Source organism: Hemicordylus capensis, chromosome 1 (assembly GCF_027244095.1).
Source record: "Hemicordylus capensis ecotype Gifberg chromosome 1, rHemCap1.1.pri, whole genome shotgun sequence".
Classification (NCBI taxonomy): domain Eukaryota; kingdom Metazoa; phylum Chordata; class Lepidosauria; order Squamata; family Cordylidae; genus Hemicordylus; species Hemicordylus capensis.
Window position 1 is genome coordinate 338,348,421 of NC_069657.1, and position 20,565 is coordinate 338,368,985.

At 42.3% G+C, this 20,565-nt stretch overlaps 1 protein-coding gene across 1 annotated transcript in view; it reads left to right on the top strand.

Moving 5' to 3' along the window:
• Window positions 1-20,565, top strand: part of SLC35F1 (solute carrier family 35 member F1) — a 366,953-nt gene that overhangs the window by 71,622 nt on the left and 274,766 nt on the right. The gene's annotated exons all lie outside the window — the stretch shown is intronic.

Below are 20,565 nucleotides of genomic sequence, written 5' to 3' on the forward strand. Positions count from 1 at the left end.
TTGATGCGCCCTGAATTGAACAAGGGAATAGTTCGTTCCTAGAGGAAAATAATCCCTGCTTCAATTGTAGAAATGTCTTGAAGCTGGGATTGATCCCCCTAGTCTTTACAAGATGTTTGGATTCCCAAGTTATTGGGTTCCTTTATCCCCAATACTGAAGTAGATGGACCAGTGGTCTGACCCAGTCTCAGGCTGCTTCCTAGGTTTCTAATCCTAATTAGCCCCTGGTGGCGCAGTGGTAAAACTGCTGCCCTGTAACCAGAAGGTTACAAGTTCAATCCTGACCAGGGGCTCAAGGTTGACTCAGCCTTCCATCCTTCCGAGTTCGGTAAAATGAGTACCCAGAATGTTGGGGGCAATATGCTAAATCATTGTAAACCGCTTAGAGAGCTCCGGCTATAAAGCGGTATATAAATGTAAGTGCTATTGCTATTGCTAATTGTTTGGGCTCTGCAATCCTTAAGATCAGCAAAGAGCTCCCTCTTACTGTATATCATCTTCAGTATGCTTAACTTGCTGTAATGAGCACCCAAAGGCAGACATAGTGGGAGGTCTCAGTGACTGCTCCTCTTGGGGCATTTGCAGGTCTTCTTGAGTGGTGTGTTTTTAAGTGTTGTACAAGCTAAGCCAATGTGGGGCGATTTTTAAAATGCAATAGTATTCAGTGTGTGTTTTATGGGCATTTTATTTTGCTAGTCATCTTGGATGCCTTTGAATATTGTTGCATTCCATAGCCCTTGAGATGGAGGTGGTGGGTTAGAAAAAGTAAAAGGAATAAAATTAGGAACTTAGATCGCTTTCCGTTCCGATGCTGAAAGACTATTCCTCTGTTCCTATTGCAGTTGGAAAAGAATGAGGGCATAAATAATTTCCAACATCTTTAGCAACTACACCCAGGTCAGATGCTTGCCGCAAGTATAGTGTGATAAATTGACATTTAACTTGAACCGAACTCATGGAGTGCCGAAGACAATGAGGAAGTAATTATTTTGCTGCCAGGAGTTTCTGCATCACCAATTGGCTGGAGCAGCCAGCCAGCCGGCCTTCCTCCTCTTGGATGTTGTTCAGAGCTGGCACTGCTGGCTGTGTGTTCCCACAAGAGCACAGCCATTGAGCTTTTCTCATCGGACTTCGCAAAAAGAAAAGAGAGCGGCAAGGGTCAAATTCAGACTATTTCTGCTTGCAAGCAAGGAATGACACTAAAGGCCAAAAGCAGTTAAGTAATCTGTTTTCCTCTAGATATAGCTGAGCAATTACTGTCAATCCAGTTGCTAGCTGTCCTCATTGTAAATGGCTGAGGAGAAGGCTTGTGTGTAACAGACCTTCTGTTGGTCGGCAGGCAGTTTACTGACAGTAACACTTGTACTGAACTGTTAAGGCCCAAGTTTCTGCAAAAAACAAAAACCAGTGTTTGAAGAAATACAACTATTGTTTTATCAATGCAACTTGCCTTTTATGGACACTTTTCTTCAGAGGCATAAACTACTCTTGTGTTCCCCTTCAAACTGCTGAATCTGATGCCTTCCACACCAACACATTCTGGTAACCATGAAGTCTGTGGCTGCAAACAGACAAAAAGATTCTTGTGACACCTTACATTGGGATGCTGAAGCTTCTGCCACAACAAATCTGGGTCTTTACGGTGCCCCAAGACTTTTATTGTGTTTGCTATAATGAACTAACATGACAACTACTCTGGAATTTTCTTTTAGTTTGATTTCCCCCACCTCCTACCTGTATCAATGTATGTGGAACTAAGTAGAAGAGGTGGGGCAACCATCAGGAACAATAACACAGCAACACAGTGGGAAGATAAAGATAGAGAAAACAGCTACTAGGAAGTGCTTATTATTACAGCATGGAGTAGGAACAGGAGAGACTGATGTTGAAGCTGACTTCACTGATAAAAGACTTTGGTTATCCTTTAATGATTGATCCTGCTTGTTCCTTTGATGAGTGCAAGCCCCACTTGAAACATTACCTGTATCACCCTGCCAAATGGAGCCTTTTCCCCCATCATGGGCAGATGGATATGAGAAGCAGCTTCATGTGCATCCCCACTTAGTGCAATACTGGCAAACTGAGGAGGAGCATAGGGAACCTCTCTGGCAGAGAGGGGCAGTCTTCAAGCTCGTGGGAGCTACTTGGTTTTATTTTATTTTTAATAGAACCCTGAAGCACACAAACTAAAACCGAATATTAAATGGTGGCTCACAGTGAAGCCAGCTGCCTGTTGCGCCTCTTGAGCCAAACACTGGGATGACTTGTGTATATAAGGGAAATCTACTTCTGAGTTACTGCAGAATTGGGATTCTGACAGAGCAGCACAAAGAACCAGTCGGAGGGAGCAAGTTAATCCTCATATCTTACAGGGGAGGAACACTGATGTTGCTCTTCTCTCAGTTAGCACAAGGACAGCCATGGCAGAGCATTTTGCTTGCTGTTAAACTGCTGGGAGTTGGAAGCGCTTGCCAGTCTCCTCCAAATCACCCAACGATCTGCCAGTAAATTGTGATCTGTTCCTGTCATAGAGAGGACACATGCATCATGCCTGGACTTAGGCGACTATCACTTAAGTGGATTCTCACTTTTGAGAAAGATGCTTTAAAAAGCAGATGAGTGAAAGGGGTAGTTTGACGGGTGGACAATTGGCCAAGGGGCTCCCTCCTTGTATTTGCTTGCTAAACGTGGCAGTGCTGCAGCCATTTAAAAGTCAGTTGACTGCATTCTAAGCTAGACTTCCTATAGTAAATGCTGTGCAAACATCCCAGTGTGAATTCCAGACTTAGAGAACATGTTAGTCACAGCAGGAAAAAATGGAGTGAAAATAAGATCTTTGAGTAGTTTGTGTGTGTGTGTGTATGTAGCCTGGGTTTCTAAATTAAGCAATAATTAAAGCCATTTAGCTTTCTCTTTCTCTTCAATGATAACTAGTATGTTGCTCAAACCAAACACTGGGCAATTTGCATAGGATGTATATGCGAACAAGGTGAACACCTGTGAACTGTTTACTTTTGGTCTTGTGCATCAATATTTCTTTTATTATAATATTTATATACCACCTAATATGTGTATGTCTAAGTGGTGTACACAATTTAAAACAACAAATATAAAACAGAGTACAAACAAAAAACATTTCGCAGAATAAAAAAGATAAAATAATTCCAAGGGATAAGATAATTTTAAACAGTTTAAAATTAATTTCGGTTAAAAAGCCTGAGAAAACAAGTGTCTTGAGAGTCTTCCTAAAAGCAATCAGAGATGGGGATGCTTTTATGTTGACAGGAGGCATATTCCAAAGTCCCAGGGCGGCCACAGAGAAGGTCTGGTCCCGAGTCACACCGAACAAGCTGGTGACGAGCATAACTGGACCTCCCCAGATGGTCTTAATAGGTGGCAGGGTTCACGACAAAGAAAGTGGTCTCTTGCGTACCCTGGACCCAAGCCATTGAGAGTCTTATAGGTAATACTATGTATTTCGCTCAGAAATATTTTGTATTTCACTCAGAAACACATTGGTAGCCAGTGTAATTCTTTTAAAATCGATGTTTTATGGTCCTTTCATGTTGCCCCAGAAACCAATCAGGCTGTCGCATTCTGTACCAATTGTAGTTTCCGAACTCCATACAAAGGCAGCCCTACACAGAGTGCATTGCAGTAGTCCAACCTGGAGGTTAACAGCTGGTGTACCACTGTTTTCAGGTCATTCTTTTCAAGGAACAGGCTGAGTTGTTGAATCAATCACAGCTGGTAAAAAGTGCTCGTGGCCACAGCCTCAACCTGAGGAACCAGGGTGGAACTTGGGTCCAAGGGCACTCCTGAGCTATGAACTAGGGATGCGCAAACAGGTTCATCTAACCTTAATTGTCATGAACCGGCCATACAGAGTCCCATTGGGCATGCATGGTGGCCTCCAAAATGACCACCACCACTGGGGTGAGGCCCAGAATGGGCCGAAGACCACCCAAACTGGGCAATTTGGAATATAATGGAGGCTGGTGGGGGGAGGGGGAACTTCTGGAGACACCCCACCATGGCCTCGGAGAAGCCCTTGGAGCAGCAGCGGTGAGTTCTACTTCTGTTAAATTTTTTTTTAAAAAAACTCTAGAACCTCCCGAACTGGTGGGATTCAAGGTGCACAAAACTGAACATGCCTGGTCCAGATCGAGTCTGGTCTGGATTCCAACCAAACCGGGCAACCCAGTTTTGTACACACTCCTACTATGAAACTGTTTTTTTTTTCCTGGGGGAGTGCAATGTCATCTACAACAGGAAGTTCTAGACTATCCCGTCTTGCAGATTATGACCTCCAACTATGAGCACCTCCATCTTGCTTGGATTTAGCTTCAGTTTATTATCCTTCATCTGACCCATTGCTGCCTGTAGGCAGGCATTTAAAAAATTATTATTATTATTATTATATCCCGCTCTTCCTCCAAGGAGCCCAGAGTGGTGTACTTCATACTTAAGTTTCTCCTTACAACAAACCCTGTGAAGTAAGTTAGGCTGAGAGAGAAGTGACTGGCCCAGAGTCACCTAGCAAGTATCATGGCTGAATGGGGATTTGAACTCAGGTCTCCCCGGTCCTAGTCCAGCACTTTAACCACTACACCATGCTTGCTCTTTTGGGTTAAAAGGGTTAAAAATCCTTTTAGCTTGGATTTTTAATTTGGTTAATTTTATTAGTCTGATTTTGTATTGTAACTGTTTTATAGATGTTGTGAGCCGCCCCGAGCAGTAATGTACTGGAGAGGCATGGTATAAATGTTTTAAATAAATAAATAATAACATTAATGCCATTTCCTAATATTGATGAAAAGAAGAAGTAGATTTGCGTGTCACCAGCATATTGATAACACCTAGCACCAAATCCCCTAATTACCTTACTCGGTTTCATGTAGATGTTAAAAAGCATTGGCGACAGAATGGAGCCCTGAGGAACTCCATATAGTAACTCCCATTTTGAAAAGCAAATGTCACCAAGCGCCGCCATCTGTAATCTACCTTAGACATAGGAGTGGAACTACTGTAAAACAGTGCCTCCTATCACCAAATCCCTCAGGTGTTCCAGAAGTATACCATTGTCAGTGATATCAAAAGTTTCTGAGAGATCCAGAAGAATCAGCAGAGTCACACTCCCTCTTTCAATTCCCTGGTGAAGGTCATCTGTCAGGCCAACCAGGTCATCTGTCAGGCTCAACCTCATAGCCCACCCTATAAACCCAGGTTGGTATGACTCTAGATAATCAGTTTCCTCCAAGACCTTTGTAGCTGGTCAGCCACAAGTATCAATCATCTTACCCAACCATTGGAGGTTGGAGACTGGACTATAATTATTCCTCACCGGGGGATCATGCGTTTTCTTCTTAAGAAGGGGTCTTCTTCAAGCAAAGTGGCATCCTGTCCTCCCTCAGTGAAGTATTAATGATGTATACTAGGCCAGTTGCAACAACCTTCCTGCAAAATTAAATTGGCTGTGTTGAGCAAGGATCAAAAGAACAGGTGGTAGGCCGTACTGCTCCAAGCAGCTTGTCCACATCCTCCGGAGTTGCAAACTAAAACTGATCCAATCTAATCTTGAAAGAGAGATTGTTGGACACCTCCCTAACTGGCCCTGCAGAAATATTGGAGTCTAGATCAGCCCGAATGTGAAAGATTTTATCTGTAAACAACTCATTGAATGTGTCACAGTGAGACATTTTCCCCAGATCCAGATTTGAACCGGAAGGAGCTTGAGTTAAATTCCTAAAAATCTGGGACAGCTCTGCTGGATAAGAACTTACAATTGCAATATGTGCAGAATAAAATTGCTTTCTTTATTCACATATTGCCACAGCTTAGGCCTTCAAATGACTCTATGCTGTGTCTTATCAAATTCAAGATGAGTCTTCCTCTATTTGCACTCCAGTCGTCTACCTTGCTGCTTCAGCTTCTGTAGCTCTCTTATATACCATGGAGCTGATTTTGAAGTGGGTTGGAGAGGACACTTAGGAGCAATTGTGTCTACTGCCCTTGTAAGTTCCCTGTTCCAGGTATCCACCAGGGCATCAACAGAATCACCGGCAAAACCAACTCCAAAATCCTCCAAGGCCAACTGGAATACTACTGGATCCAACAGCCTTCTTGGGCAGACCATTCTAATAGACTTCTGTAATGCGCTCTATGTGGGGCTGCCATTGTACGTAGTCCAGAAACTTCAGTTGATTCAAAATGCGGCAGCCAGGTTGGTCTCTGGGTCATCTCGGAGGGATCACATTACTCCTTTGTTGATGGAGTTACACTGGCTTCCGATAGGTTTCCGGGCAAAATACAAAGTGCTAGTTATAACTTATAAAGCCCTAAATGGCTTGGGCCCTGGGTATTTAAGAGAGCGTCTCCTTTGCTATGAGCCCCACCGGCCGTTGAGGTCACTTGAGGAGGTCCGTCTCCAGTTGCCACCAACTCGTTTGGTGGCTACACAGAGACGGGCCTTCTCGGCTGCTGCCCTGAGATTGTGGAATGCACTCCCCGCTGAGATACGATCCTCCCCATCTCTGGCAATTTTCAGAAAACACCTGAAAACACATCTCTTCAACCAGGCTTTCTCAGCTTTTTAAAAGTTGTTTTTAAATTGTTCTGATTATTTAATTGTTGTTTTATGATGTTTTTAATTGTTAATCATTGTTTTATGCTTTATAATATTTGTTTTAATTGTTAACTGATTTTACCTCCCTGAGCCTTTTGGAAGGGCGGTATAAAAGTTTTCATAATAAATAAATAATAAAATAAATAAATAGGTCCGCCGTCTCTGCAAGCATCAGACATGCCTGTGAGACCAACCTTAACCAGTAAGAGGTCAGTCCATGATAATACAGAAACTACAGGAGTCCCCAACCATGGAGCACCTTTCTGATCCAAGCAAAAGACCAAATCTAGCATGTGACCAGCAACATGTGTAGGTCCTAGGACTAATTGGGATAACCCACAGTTGTCATGGCCGCTATGAATCACCCAGCACCAGCAACCACCTCCGTCAGCTCAGTTAGGGAGTCTGTTAGGCAGCAGGGTGGATGGTACACCAACAGAATCCCCAATGGACCACAGCCACCACTCCTCCCCCTTTCACCCACCCTTGTGCAAGAAATTGGGCATTGAAACAGGATCACTAGCCTCCCCCCATCCAGGCCTCAGTTACATAAGCCAGGTTGGCTCCTTCAACCACAATCAAATCATGGATGAGCTAAATCTTATTTTGAACTTAATTGAGAGCTTTCAAACAAACAAATCTACCCAACCTAGATCCTGTTTGTTTGCTTTTTACATAAATAAGTAATATTTTATTCAAGGTTACTAAACACAGTAGTCGTAAGCAATTGTTACTTATTCTTTGCGGGCAGCCTATTGTGCTCTGGCACGGTGTAATCTCCTGACATGAAATTTCCCCCTCTGTCTCATGGACAACAGCAATATATATGCAAACTCTCTACCATAGTGACCTAGAATGCATTAGGGGCTGGGTAGTTCAGGGAATGGCAGATGGCTGATAAAAAGCAGAGTGTACCATTTTACATTTCATTGTTTGTGGCTGAGAGGGTATTAACATGAATACATTGTATTTTTAATAGCATTCAAATACACTTTATTATTAATGCAACCTGATTCCCCAGATGGTTTGCCAGATGTGGCATTGAACTGGGATTTTTTTGGTCTTGAAAAAACAAGAGCTGCTTTTCTCTGTGTGTGTCTCTCTACAACCACGTAAATTAGTGTTATGTGATGTGTTAGCATTTATTTTTAAACTTGTTACATTTGCAGAACTGTGTGTTCACATGATACAAATCCTATCTGAATCCTATGAGAGCGGGGGGGGGAGGGAAACAAAGGGTTTTCTCCCCCACATAGGTTGTTTTTAAAAGTTGATTACATTTTCCCATGTGTTCACAGTGACATTGCTCAAGCCTGTATTATGCCTGTTCAGGTGTTAATGGCAAAACATGAATTTTCACACATACTACCACCATTTCCTAGTTTGGAAGAGACCACATCTCCAGGAGGGGAGGGCAGATCTTATATTTCTCCTTGGGAAAACTGTGGCAACTGGTAATGCAGGAGACCCTTGAATATTGCAGGGGTAACATCTTAGGAAACTACCATGAACATTAAAACTGTGATATTTGAATACTAAACCTAACCCCCCAAATGGGGTTCTGCACGACCTGCTTTGGGGGGGGGGTTAAATTCCAAATATTCATCTCTGCATGGCTTTTCAGCCTGTGAGGATGGATATTTAAACTTGAGCCCCCACCCCCAAGCAGACTTTGTGCTTTTGAGCTGGTGCACGGGAGGCTTGGGGAACTTTAAAGTTTAAAAATTCATCCCCATGTGTAGCTGAGATGTGATGAGACTGGATATTTAAACCTGAAACCTCCTGGAGCCTCTAGTGCAACAACTGAGAAGTGTGGAGGCTGTTCTTTGGGTTGTCAAATGCATATCCCAAATAGAAAACTCTATGAATAAGTAAAAACAATCCTGCAGTTGCCTGCAAATGGGCAAAACTGCAGGAAATAAACCCATGATATTCAAGTGTCTCCTGTATATATCTTGTAAAATATCTATTATTGGGATCAGGAAAACAAAAGCCTGATAATTCAAATTAAATAGCTGAATTTTAAGGGACTTATTCAAATTTAAATGGCCCTTTTCTGTATTTAGTACATCCACGAGATGCATGTCAGTGTTGAAAGTAGAAAAGAGGTATTATTTCTGCTGATGAAAATCGCACCCTGAAAGAACGAAGCTGAGTTACTGCATAATGGAAGTCAGCTCTATTTGTTGCTTCCTCCCTGTTCTGTTTTTCTTCTGCAGACCAGTCAGAAGTTGAGCTTCAAACCATCCTTGCTGTAGTTGTCATCTTGTTCTTGAGTCCCTTCCCTCCACCCCAGCTGAGAGAACAAACTACACCTTACACTGCATCTGAGTGTAACGAAGCCCCAGTGTTTTCTTCTACACCCTCAGTAGAGTGTTTTTGTAGTGGAGGAGTGAAGGAAAGGAAGTCCTTAATTCCTGCCCTACCAGTTGCTCCTAGCCCCACCCCAGTGGTCCAGGCCTGTGTTTACTTCACAAAGACAGGTCTAGAATAGGCATGTGTGGATGTCCTGTGTGTGCTGGTGCCACGCTGGGATTCTTGGGATGTGTGCTGCCCCAGCAGGAAGCTGCGTGTGGTGGCAGAGAGAGATAAGGACTTGCTCTTCAATTTTTTCCAGGCCCCACTCTTGAACTATGCTTGCCCTCCAAGAAAATCGTACCAGGTTGGCAGAGTTATATTGGAGCAGATGGTCATTGTCTAGACAAACTAGTGTATATATCTAATGCTTTTCTGTCTTAATACTATTGGTCTATTTGTCACAGACTTTATAAAAGTATTTGATAATGTATCTGCTCTCAGATCTATTATTGATATCTTTTGTTTGTTGTAATTGTTAGACCAAGTTTTTTTTTTAAAGGCCTGTGTTGTTGTTTTTTAAAGTACTCTTCTGCAGTTCAGTGCCCAATGTGGGAACTGTATCACTATGTATTGATGTGAGGTGACCTTCATCAAAGAAGTACTATATTTCATTTGACTTGCCTTAAGATGAATATATTTCATTTAACTTGCCTTAAATTGAATATATGACAGCTAGGTACTAGGTGAAGATTTAAAGGGACCTTCCCACTCTCCTTCCTGCAGGGAAATTGGTACATACACCTGCAGTGTAATGTGTAGTTTGCCCCTAGACCTCCTCCTTTAGCCTTTGTTATCTCTGGTTTATTTTTGAGCTTTGTATCTTGGCTTGCAAAGCTTGATACATATGCCATAGCTTTGCCTGGGAATGGGACAACTCGCCGCAGCCAACTGGATGCAGACAACTTGCCACAGGGACAACTTGCCACAGGGAACAACTCCTCCCCCCCCCCCCGCAAGCCCGTCCTGTCATTTTGGCTTTCGATCCGGAGAGGACAAGTGGGAGGGAGGTGAGAGGAAGCTAAATTTCCACCTACCACCCACCAAAGCATGTCTTTCACATTCTGCAGTGGAAGGAAAAATCTCCCTGAATTCCTACCTGTGGGGTTGTGCCTCATGAGAAGTGAAATGTCAGGTGCAAAGCCTGCACCAGAGCTTTAGAGCAGGGGAGCTGCCATTTTCCTCCTCATGTTGTATAGGAGAAGCCTGGCTGGCCAGAAAGCAGCAGGTGGGCCAGCTGGCCAGAAATGGGGTGGGGGAGGAGAAGCCCACTCACCCGCCAGCCCACCAGAAAGTGGAAGGAGGTGGGAAAAGAAGCCGGCTGGCCAGAAAACGGCGGATAGGCCAGCTGGCCAGAAACAGGGGGGGGGGCGTGGGAGGGAGAAGAAGCCCGCCCACCAGCCTGCAAGAAAGCGGGGGCGGGGGGAGAAGAAGCTGGTGCCCGGCCGGACAGAAAGCAGTAGGGAGGGGATCAAGAAAAATGTGGCATGCAGGCTGGCAGGGGAAGAAGGTGGTGGTGGATGGGTGGGCCTGCCGGCCGGAGGCACAAATACTCTGCGCCTGGCCAAGTTAGTTTTGTATTAAAAGTCTTCCCATGTATGAAAATCCAGAAATGCAACTCATTCTTTATCTGGAAACCAAGACCAAAGATTATAAAAGATTTTACCCATACAAGGTTTTATATAAATGATTAGTTATAATAATTAAACCATGCATGTGGAACACACCCACACAAAAGTTTTCAGTTGACAGCGTGAACAGAATTGATAATTAATTGTGGGTTGATGGTGAATATTTTTAAGGTTACATTATTATTAGGGTATAATTCTAATTGATTTGGGGTTTAAAACTTCAAGAGGTGTGTTAATTCTAATACTGAGCACTGTTTTTCCTGAAAACATCACAGTATTGATGTATGTGAATTCTCTAAAAGCTGCAGTAAAAGCACCAAAGAAATAAAAACAGTAAAAGAGGCAATTTTAATAAGCATTTTAAAAAAGGTTCACACTGTTAAAGAAATCTGTCATTGCAACACTTCTTTGTTTGTACATTGCAGGTCATCCAAACATCCTAACTTGACACAAAATTCATGTTGCAGACGTTTTAGTTCATGCTTAATTTTGGTCAATCCTTTAAACTTTACCCAAGTTCAAGAACATCTATAAATAACAAACTCAGAATAAACTAAACACCTTGTTGATCACCTGGATTTGCAAGAGCATAGTTTCCCAGAGGCGTATCTAGGGAAAATAGTGCCTACGGCAAGCACTGAAATTGTGCCCCCTGTCGAAACATCTGACACCCATCTTTCAGATAACTTTACCATAATATCAGCTGAAAAATACAAGTCAAGCTTGTTAATCTTTTAATATTTCAAAAACCATTTAGCAGTGGACGTAACCAGACCAAAACATGCTGGAAAACTACAAATTTCAGTATGCTGGGGCTCATGAAATACCCAAATATTATGTAGAGGTGTACTTGGAAAATTAAACAGAAGTGCCTGTCTAATTCTCTACTATGCATTGTAGCATCACTATTACATAAGTTTTAAAAATAAATGGAGAATTTGACTTTTCCCAGATACTCTGAAAATAATTAAAGGATATGCAGAGTAAACTGTGTCAATGCTTGGAATATATTCTAGTATTTCAGAAAGACAGTTAAAATGAGAGAAAGAGAGCAAGAAACTCCCAGTGGGCCTTAATACTAAGGATTTCACACGGATTCAAAGACAAACTCACCATTAATAGCCGTATTATTAAGACATCATATTTAACTCACTTATCACAAGAAGCAAAGTAAGAGCAAATGAATATAGTCCTAGCTCATAAGCTTCAGCTCAGTATTCACAAGCCCTGATTCTCTGTACATAGTGCCAAACTGAATATGTGTACAGTGACTTATATTATATTAAATTTCTTTTACAAAATTTACTTGTAGCCCCTTTGGGGGGCTTTCTAAAGGCCATGGGGGGGTCTGCAAAGGTTCTCCCTCTCCCACCAGCCACTTAATTCACCACTTCAGCCCATCCTAGGCTGAGGGCCTTGCAGGGACCATTTGAGCATGTGCGGTGGCCTTTTTTTTTTTTAAAAAAATATTTTTTTTAAAAAAATGGCCACCAAAAACAAAATGGCCACTGCGCATGCTCAATCGGCCTCTGTGAGGCCTGGCATGGCCTAGGGCCTCACAGAGGCCATATGAGTGTGCACAGTGGCCATTTTGTTTTCAGTGGCCATTTTTAATGGTTTTTTCCCCCATTTTTAAAAAATGGTGCCCGCTTCAAGTGGCACCTGGGGCACATGCCCTGCCTGCCCTACCCTAGATACACCCCTGTCATTCCCTACAGTAATTAGAAACCTTATGGTGGCATTCTATTAGTCCAAGTCAAATTCATTGCCCACACTTCTTTAGCTTGATTCCAAAGAGTAGACAGCCATAGCAGCAATGTGATCATCAGTCTACATAACATGTCATGTGTAACCATTTTTTAATACTCTGATATAATTCCTTGTAATGTTGCTTGGCACAGTGGCCTAATGCAGATACAATGTTTTGTTGATCTAACTGTGATTAGGAGGTTAGATATTTCATATACTCATACACTGTCTTTCCATATTTGTCTTCCTGTGCAAATTTCATAGATGATCATCACGTTTCTGTATTATCGGGGTTTGCAAATGCACTTTAAGCCCTGGTTTCAGAATTTCATTATGAAAGCAATCATCATAACTATGGTCTCAATGCTGGTGCAGGTGTAAGGGAGGCAAAGTTTTGCCAAAGGAGGAGAAGGAGGGTCAGTGAGCTGCAGCATGCCTCCCATCTTTTAGCCATGGTTAGGGGACTGGAATGTTACATCTGCAACAGGATGGTGACTTTACATCAAACCTATGATTCACAAAACCCAACAATTATTTATTAAGACCTGAAAGGTAGCTTGACCTCTGTCCAGGACCACCCTGATGTGTATTTCAATAGGAGAGTGCACGTGTGGGCACTGTAAGATATTCCCCTCAGGGGACTGGGTCACTCTGGGAAGAGCATCTGCATGTTTGCATGCAGAAGGTTCCAAGTTCTTTCCCTGGCATTTCCAAGATAGAGCTGAGATAGATTCCTGCCTGCAACCTTGGAGAAGCTGCTGTCAGTCTGTGTTGACAATACTGAGTTAGATGGACCAATAATCTGACTATATACAAGGCAATTGCCTATGTTTCTAATAGTTTGCCTTCACCTCAACTATTGTCTTATAAACTTTTGGTAAGTTTTTGATTCAGTTCTTCATTTATCTTTCTGTCTCTTTCTCAAGCCCAGTATCTTTTGCTCTGACAAACCTCTTTATCTCCTTTTGTTAAGCTCTTCAATGACTTTGCATGTTTCAAAGCTGCATTAAATGGCCTAAATTATAATGTACAGTATTTTAATGTATTATCTAAAGTGTGGCATTCTGTGATGTGCATATTGTCTTTCCTATTCCCTCCTTTCTTTTCTATGGTGGTGTAAGGTTCTTAGATTATAAGGCACGTTGGTCAAGGACCCCTCTGTTCTTTTCTTTCACTAAGTGGCTATATCCTGCACAGCAGAATAATAATAAAACATTTGCAATAATAGTATTGTAGATACGGTTCATAAATTATAAGTTGTGTGTGGAATTTAAGATGAAGTCAAATACAAAGGTTGATAATACTCTTGTCTCATCATTTCATTTCGTATGTTAACATAGACTATATCATTTTTTGGATTTTGGCATTAGTAGTTGTTGGGTTTTTTTTATCTTCCAGTTGTGTTAAGGTTTCAATGATATATTGCAGCATGTACTGTCTTTTAAGAACCTGTTTAGTTGTACTGTTACCTAGTAAGATGTACAGTTTCCTAATAACATAGAGTCAGATGCAGAGGGCTGCAGAAGGCACTTCACTCATGGAAGGGGAAGGGCCCCCCTCTTTCTCCTTCTCCTTCTCCTCCTCCATCTTCTTTTTGCTAATTTGGTGATAGACTTTAAGTCTATCTTTCGGATAAAGCATTTTGTCCAAAAAGTTCCTGTTAGTTGTTAGATTTGTGATAAGTTCTTCTGTTGGCTGTTGTTCCCCTGGAAGAATATCAGTTGCCTGCTATCTGCAGTGCTCTTCCCTTTGTGTGCACAACCTCTTTGTGATTCTGCATTGTTGTACATTTATGCAGTCTATTGTAGTAAGTAGCACACAGTTCCTGCAGCTTTCTGCCTATGCTGTTAAGTCGGAAAGTGTTGTTTCCTTCTCTTTAATTACAGCATCAGAATGTACCAAACCATTTTTAGTTCTGTCTTAACAATTTTATTTTTAATTACTGGCTGGATGATCACCCAGTCTTCTGCAGTACTTTAGAACAAATTCATAGTGGCTTCTTGGAAGGAAAGCTGAACTGTATTGGTTTTGATGACTGTGGATTCTAGTACCTTCTTAAGGCTTCCTTGAGTTTGAGATTGTCTCCCAGATATTTTTCTTTAAAATGTGTTTGTTTGTTTATTTGATATTTATATATCATTTCCCCACACAAATGTTCTCAAGGTAGTTTACATTTAAAAGCTGATTTAATTAAAACATAACATATGCTACAACAAAATTGCGGCAGTCTGCAATTTAAAAACCTAGTTACCAGAGCACAACTAAATCAAAAATGTTTTTAGCTGTGTCTGAAAGGAAATTAGTGAGGTAGATAATCAGCTTGTCTGGGGGAGAGCATTCTACAATTCTGGAGCAACCACACAGAACATTCTGTTCCTAGTTGATGAGACTCTGATATTCATCAAAGATAGTTATTTGGAGCAGGGCTTCACTGGCTGAATTTAAATCTGTGGTTGGGACCATCTGGTCAGATATGGTACTTTAGATCAGGGATTCTCAGCGTGTGGGTCTCCAGATGAAATTGGACTTCAACTCCCATAATTCCCAACCAAAGGCCACTTGGGCTGGGGATTATGGGAGCTGAAGTCCAATAACATCTGGGGACCCACACGTTGAGGAACTCTGCTTTAGATGCTGCATGGAGTACCCAGAGATGCAGTACCCTGCATTGGAGTACCCAGAATGTTGGGGGCAATATGCTAAATCATTGTAAACCGCTTAGAGAGCTCCGGCTATAGAGCGGTATATAAATGTAAGTGCTATTGCTATTGCTATTTGGTGAACCAACCAAAGCTTCTAAAGGTCACTCCAGGCCACAACTTCCACCTGATCATCCAACTTCTAGAACTGTCCCTTAAGGGAAAGTGTCAATCCACATCTAGAGCTGCTGTTTCCACAGCTAGCTGTGCACTGAGTCCCCCACACCATCTCTGTCTTGTCTAGATTAATCTTAAGTCTATTCACTCATATCTAGTCCATTCTTAATCTGACACTCATTGACTGTCACACCTTGATCTGTTGAAAAGGAGAAATCCCCATTCAGCCATGATACTAAGCTGGGTGACTCTGGGCCAGTCACTTCTCTCTCAGCCTAACCTACTTCACAGGGTTGTTGTGAAGCGAAACTCAGGTATGTAGTACACCACTCTGGGCTCCTTGGAGGAAGAGTGGGATATAAATGTAAAAATAAATAAATATAAATAAAATAGAACTGGATCATATTGGTGCACTGGTAGCATTGCACCCAGTAACTCCAGAACATACTCTCTCACTTTTGTTTTATGTAGATATTAAAAAGCAAAACTTGAACCTTCATGAACTGCATAGCCAACCTTCTAGGGGGTGGGGAGCGATGGCGCCACAGTCTCCTAGCACAATCTTCTGAAACCTCCCCTACAGGTGGGGATGGAGCTGCTGCAAAGTGGTACCTCCAGCTTCCATTCCACAAAGCTGTTCTACAAAGATACAATGGCTGAGCTTTCAACAAAAACGGAAAGCTGTTTAGAAATCCCGGAGAAGTAAGGAAGTCACATGATCCCATCCCTCTCCAAAGTCTTCCATGAGGTGTTCTAAAGCCAGACTGATATGGAGCTAAACAGTCTTATTTTTTAGGAACCCTCAAACATTTTTAAGCAATTTGTTTCCCTTGGATTTACATAGCAGTAATCTCTGGGAAGATTCCAAATCTTAAGGGCCACTGCAACTTTGCTCTGGTGTGCTGCAAAGCAGTGCACCACTGCCACAGTAGGGTGAGGGCAGGGGTGGAACTTGGTAGGTCCCTTGTGGCTGTGCTGCCACTTTTCTTTTGGCAAAGGTGATGGAGCCTCTTTCTTCCCTACGAGGTGCTACTGTGATTCTTCTGCTGCCTTGCCACTGCTGAGACTGATAAATAAGAGGTGGAGTACTGATGGGAAGGGGATGGGGAACTTTTCTGAGCTATCTATATTGGCTCAGCTAGGGATTTGAGTTCCTCCTAATTTTGGGCGGATATGTTCTGGTCATGAACTGGCATTTTATGTCTGAACAGGTGCTGTGGGGCAGAGCAGGGTTGATTAGTCAGGGAGCTGAAGCACTCCCAGGCCAGATAGCATACAATATAGGCAGTGATTCCCAATCTGGGGGCCTTGTTGCTAAACTACAACTCCCATCATCCTCAGTCACAATAATGACCGATGGGAATAATGATGATGAATAATGGGCTGATGGGAGTTGTAGTTCAGCAACATCTGGAGGCCCCCAGGTTGGGAACCACTGCTGTAGAGAATAGAATGTTGCTTTTCCAAAAGCTCATTGAGAATGAGGCCTTAAGTAACTCTGGTGTTGTAGTGACCATCCTCCCCTTCCTCTAAAGAGTTAACAGGACACGAACCCTTGTCTTGACAGACAGGTTGACAAACTCCAGGGCCCACTCACCTGTTAGACTGTGCAGAGAGTGTGGACTAGCATGAGGTCGGATGCTTCATGGTGGAGCTGCAGGATAATCTCTCAGGGTGAGAGATTGGCAGGAGGCTTGATTCTCATCAGGAGCTTGGTGAGTTAAAGAGGAACAGGAAGCTAAGGCTAGGGGCTTCAGAAGTTTAGGGCAGGAGAAAGTGTTTAGGGCAGGAGAAAGAATTTGCATTAGAATTTCTGTTTCTTTGGTGTATGCTTTGCATTTTCCTAAACATTCGTTCTTTTCAACTAAGTGTGCTGCCCCAGCATCATTTGGGGTGCTTTTGAAGTATACTTGTAACTAAACTAAGTATTTTGGAAATGTATCTAAAAGCTAAAACTCTCAGACAGAACTAGCCTGTAGTAATTGAATATAAATCCCCCCCCTTGTTCTTTACCTTTTTCAAGCCTTGAAGAGTGGTTATTGACCCAGGAGGAGGAGGGGAAATTTCTCTGGTGCAAAATGCATCTCAATGAGATCTTGGACAAATAAACAATTAACTCCATGCACAGGCAGAATGCCTGGGAGCACAATTGTTATTATTCTTGCCTATTAGCAAGAGGGAGCAGATTTTTGTATTTGCCTAATACCCATTTACAGAGGGACCTTGGGCTATAGCACTCAATCTAATGGCCCAGTACTCTACAAGTCTCAAGAGTACTTGGTGGCAGCAGGAACCTACCAGAACTTCCCTAGCCTTCTGGGGTTTGAAAGTTAAGGATTTTAAATATTAACTGAACTGAGTCAGGAAAGGGAATTTTCCACTACTCACAATCTATTACAGGTGTAGACTCCTGTCCTAAGTTCCTCCCATACCTCCTGGGAGTTGCTAGGGCTTAAAGAGGTAAGGCCCTGTTCTGCAGACATAGGCTCTTACAGTGCAGGGGTGGGGTGGGAGTCCTCGGAATCAGACAATAAGGGCATAAGAAGCCCTCAGATCACTGGTCCATCTAGCTCAGTATTGTCCATACTGACTGGCAGCGGCTCTCCTACGTTTCAAGCAGGAGTCTTTCCCAGGCCTGCTTGGAGATGCCAGGGAGTAAACCTTCTGTATGCAAAACAGATGCTCTGCCACTGAGCTATGGCCCCATCCCCATCTATGACATCTCTTCAGGGCATGATAGAGGTAGAAGTTCCAAGCAATCTGAGTGTTGCACTGCTGCCTTATCCTCAGAACTCTCTGCATGCATCCTGGGGAAAGAACTTGGGGTCATTTCTGGGGTCGTCTGAGGCAAGCTCATATCTGCTTTCAAGCTTGGAAGCATTGCTGCTTGCTCTGAGAGTGTGGCTAATTCCAGACTGAATTCTCATATAAAGGTTGGTGCTGTGTGTCTACAGCAATAAGGGGGGAAATGATATGTGAAACCAATAGAAGCAGTTCTGAGATTCATCTATTTTTTAGAATATTTAGTTTGACTACACTGTTGAACTACAGACTACTTAATATGTACAAGGTCAGAAAATTGTGGTAGACAGAGAGGGGCAGATGGCTAATTAAACTGAATTAGCATACAAGATGTCTAATTGGAAAGCACTGTTAAAAAAAACCCATGGCCTTATGGGAATAATCAAGAGCCTGATGAAGATAGAAGTTCCTCTCAAGAGAGGGGAAAATGTATAGTTCTAATATCTTAGATTCATCAAGATTAAATTTAAGCACATAAAAACTATGGTTCACTCCAGTTGAAAGGCTGCAGCTTTCAACAAGCTGTTGTGAAAAGACACTGGGATGTAAAATATGTATTATCTGCTCTCTGCCCTATATCACAGATTTGTTGTTACAGTATACTTTTATTTGTACAGCACTACTAAAATGCCACAAACATGTATGCAAGCTTTTTGAATTCATCAAAAGTACAGGAGGACCTCAGTATCCATGGATTCATGTATCTGAGGTTGGGTAAAATATCCAACTTCAGCATACATGGGGGAAAAAGCAGTGGGGGTGTGTGTGTGTGATACACATTGACCTTGTGTATCCGCAGGTCAATTACATCCAAGGGTGGGTGGATGTAATTTCTGGGTGCCATTTTGTGTTTCAGAGCCTCAAAATGGCTCTGTTTAAAAATAAATAATTTTTTTTAAAAAAACCTGGTGATTTTTGTCTGATTTGTGGGCAGAGTGACTCAGGGGAGCAGCTATGATAGTAGGCAGTTTCCCTCCCGCACCCCACCCCACCCAGGTCTGATTTTTTTAGATGTTTTCCCCTGACCAGGAACCTAAACCTGCCCCCAATCCCCATTGCCCTAATGCTTCAATATTTGCAGTTTCCATGTACGTGGTTGTACTATAGATCAGAACCCCCGTGAGTATCAAGGTTCACTGGTATTCTGTATGCCAACTGGGCATTATTACTTGGTATAATGCCCCCTAGCCTCTGTATTTAGAACTGTTTTAGGTTTTCCTCTGTGAAATCTGTTAGGAACTGATGAAACCGTATTATTTGTTATTAGGCTGAGTTTGATCAACCTTGGATCATATTTCTCTTGTTTAGTATAGGTTTGCACTGTAGCAGGAAAGCTATCCTTGGGAGTAGAGCTCTGAGGATTGAAGTCTGGAAGGTCAGGCCTACATTGTCTTTTTACCTCATCTGATGTCATCTGCCCAGTTTAATCATGTTCAGTCTCCTCCTTCTCACAGCTAAGTGTTTATTTCTCCGCATTTACAAGTGTTTGCTGTTTCAGTTGTGTGCCTGAAGGTTGTTCTCTGAACCTGTGAGACTGAATGTGAGCTTAGCTAGCTGGATAGATATACAGCCTAACGTGTTGAGGCCAGAGTAGAAAATCTTCAACAGACTGGCTGGTAAACAAAACCAAGTAATAAAAGCAGGTGGGTATTAGGCCTATGGTAGCCAAGCTACAGAGCTTCTTATAGAACTTCATTTTGTTCTTAAGCAGCCTTCTCAGGAAAGTGAGAGCATGCCATTCAGACCATGTTTTGGTTGTTTGTTACAAGAAACCAGAGGCATATCTAGGGAAAATAGTGCCTACGGCAAGCACTGAAATTGCACTCCCTGTCCAAACATCTGACACCCATCTTTCAGACAACTTTACCATAATATCAGCTGAAAAATACAAGTCAAGCTCGTTAATCTTTTAATATTTCAAAAACTATTTAGCAGTGGACGTAGCCAGACCAAAAAATGCTGGAAAACTACAAATTTCAGTATGCTGGGGCTCATGAAATACCCAAATACTATGTGGAGGTGTAGTTGGAAAACTAAACAGAAGTGCCTGTCTACTGTGCATTGTAGCATCACTATTACATAAGTTTTAAAAATAAATGAAGAATTTGACTTTTCCCAGATACTCTAAAAATAATTAAAGGATACGCAGAGCAAACTGTGTCACTGCTTGGAATATATTCTAGTATTTCAGAAAGACAGTTAAAATGAGAGAAAGAGAGCAAGAAACTCCCAGTGGGCCTTAATACTAAGGATTTCACACGGATTCAAAGACAAACTCACCATTAATAGCCATATTCTTAAGACATCACATTTAACTCACTTATCACAAGAAGCAAAGTAAGAGCAAATGAATACAATCCTAGCTCATAATCTTCAGCTCAGTATTCATAAGACCTGATTCTCTGTACATAGTGCCAATCTGAATATGTGTACAGTGACTTATATTATATATATTTTTAAATTACCTCTAGCCCCTTTGGCGGGCTTCCTAAAGGCCGAGGGGGCGTGTCTGCAAAGGTTTTCCCTCCCCCGGCTGGCCTCTAGGGCCTCGCAGGGACCATTTGAGCATATGCAGTGGCCATTTTTA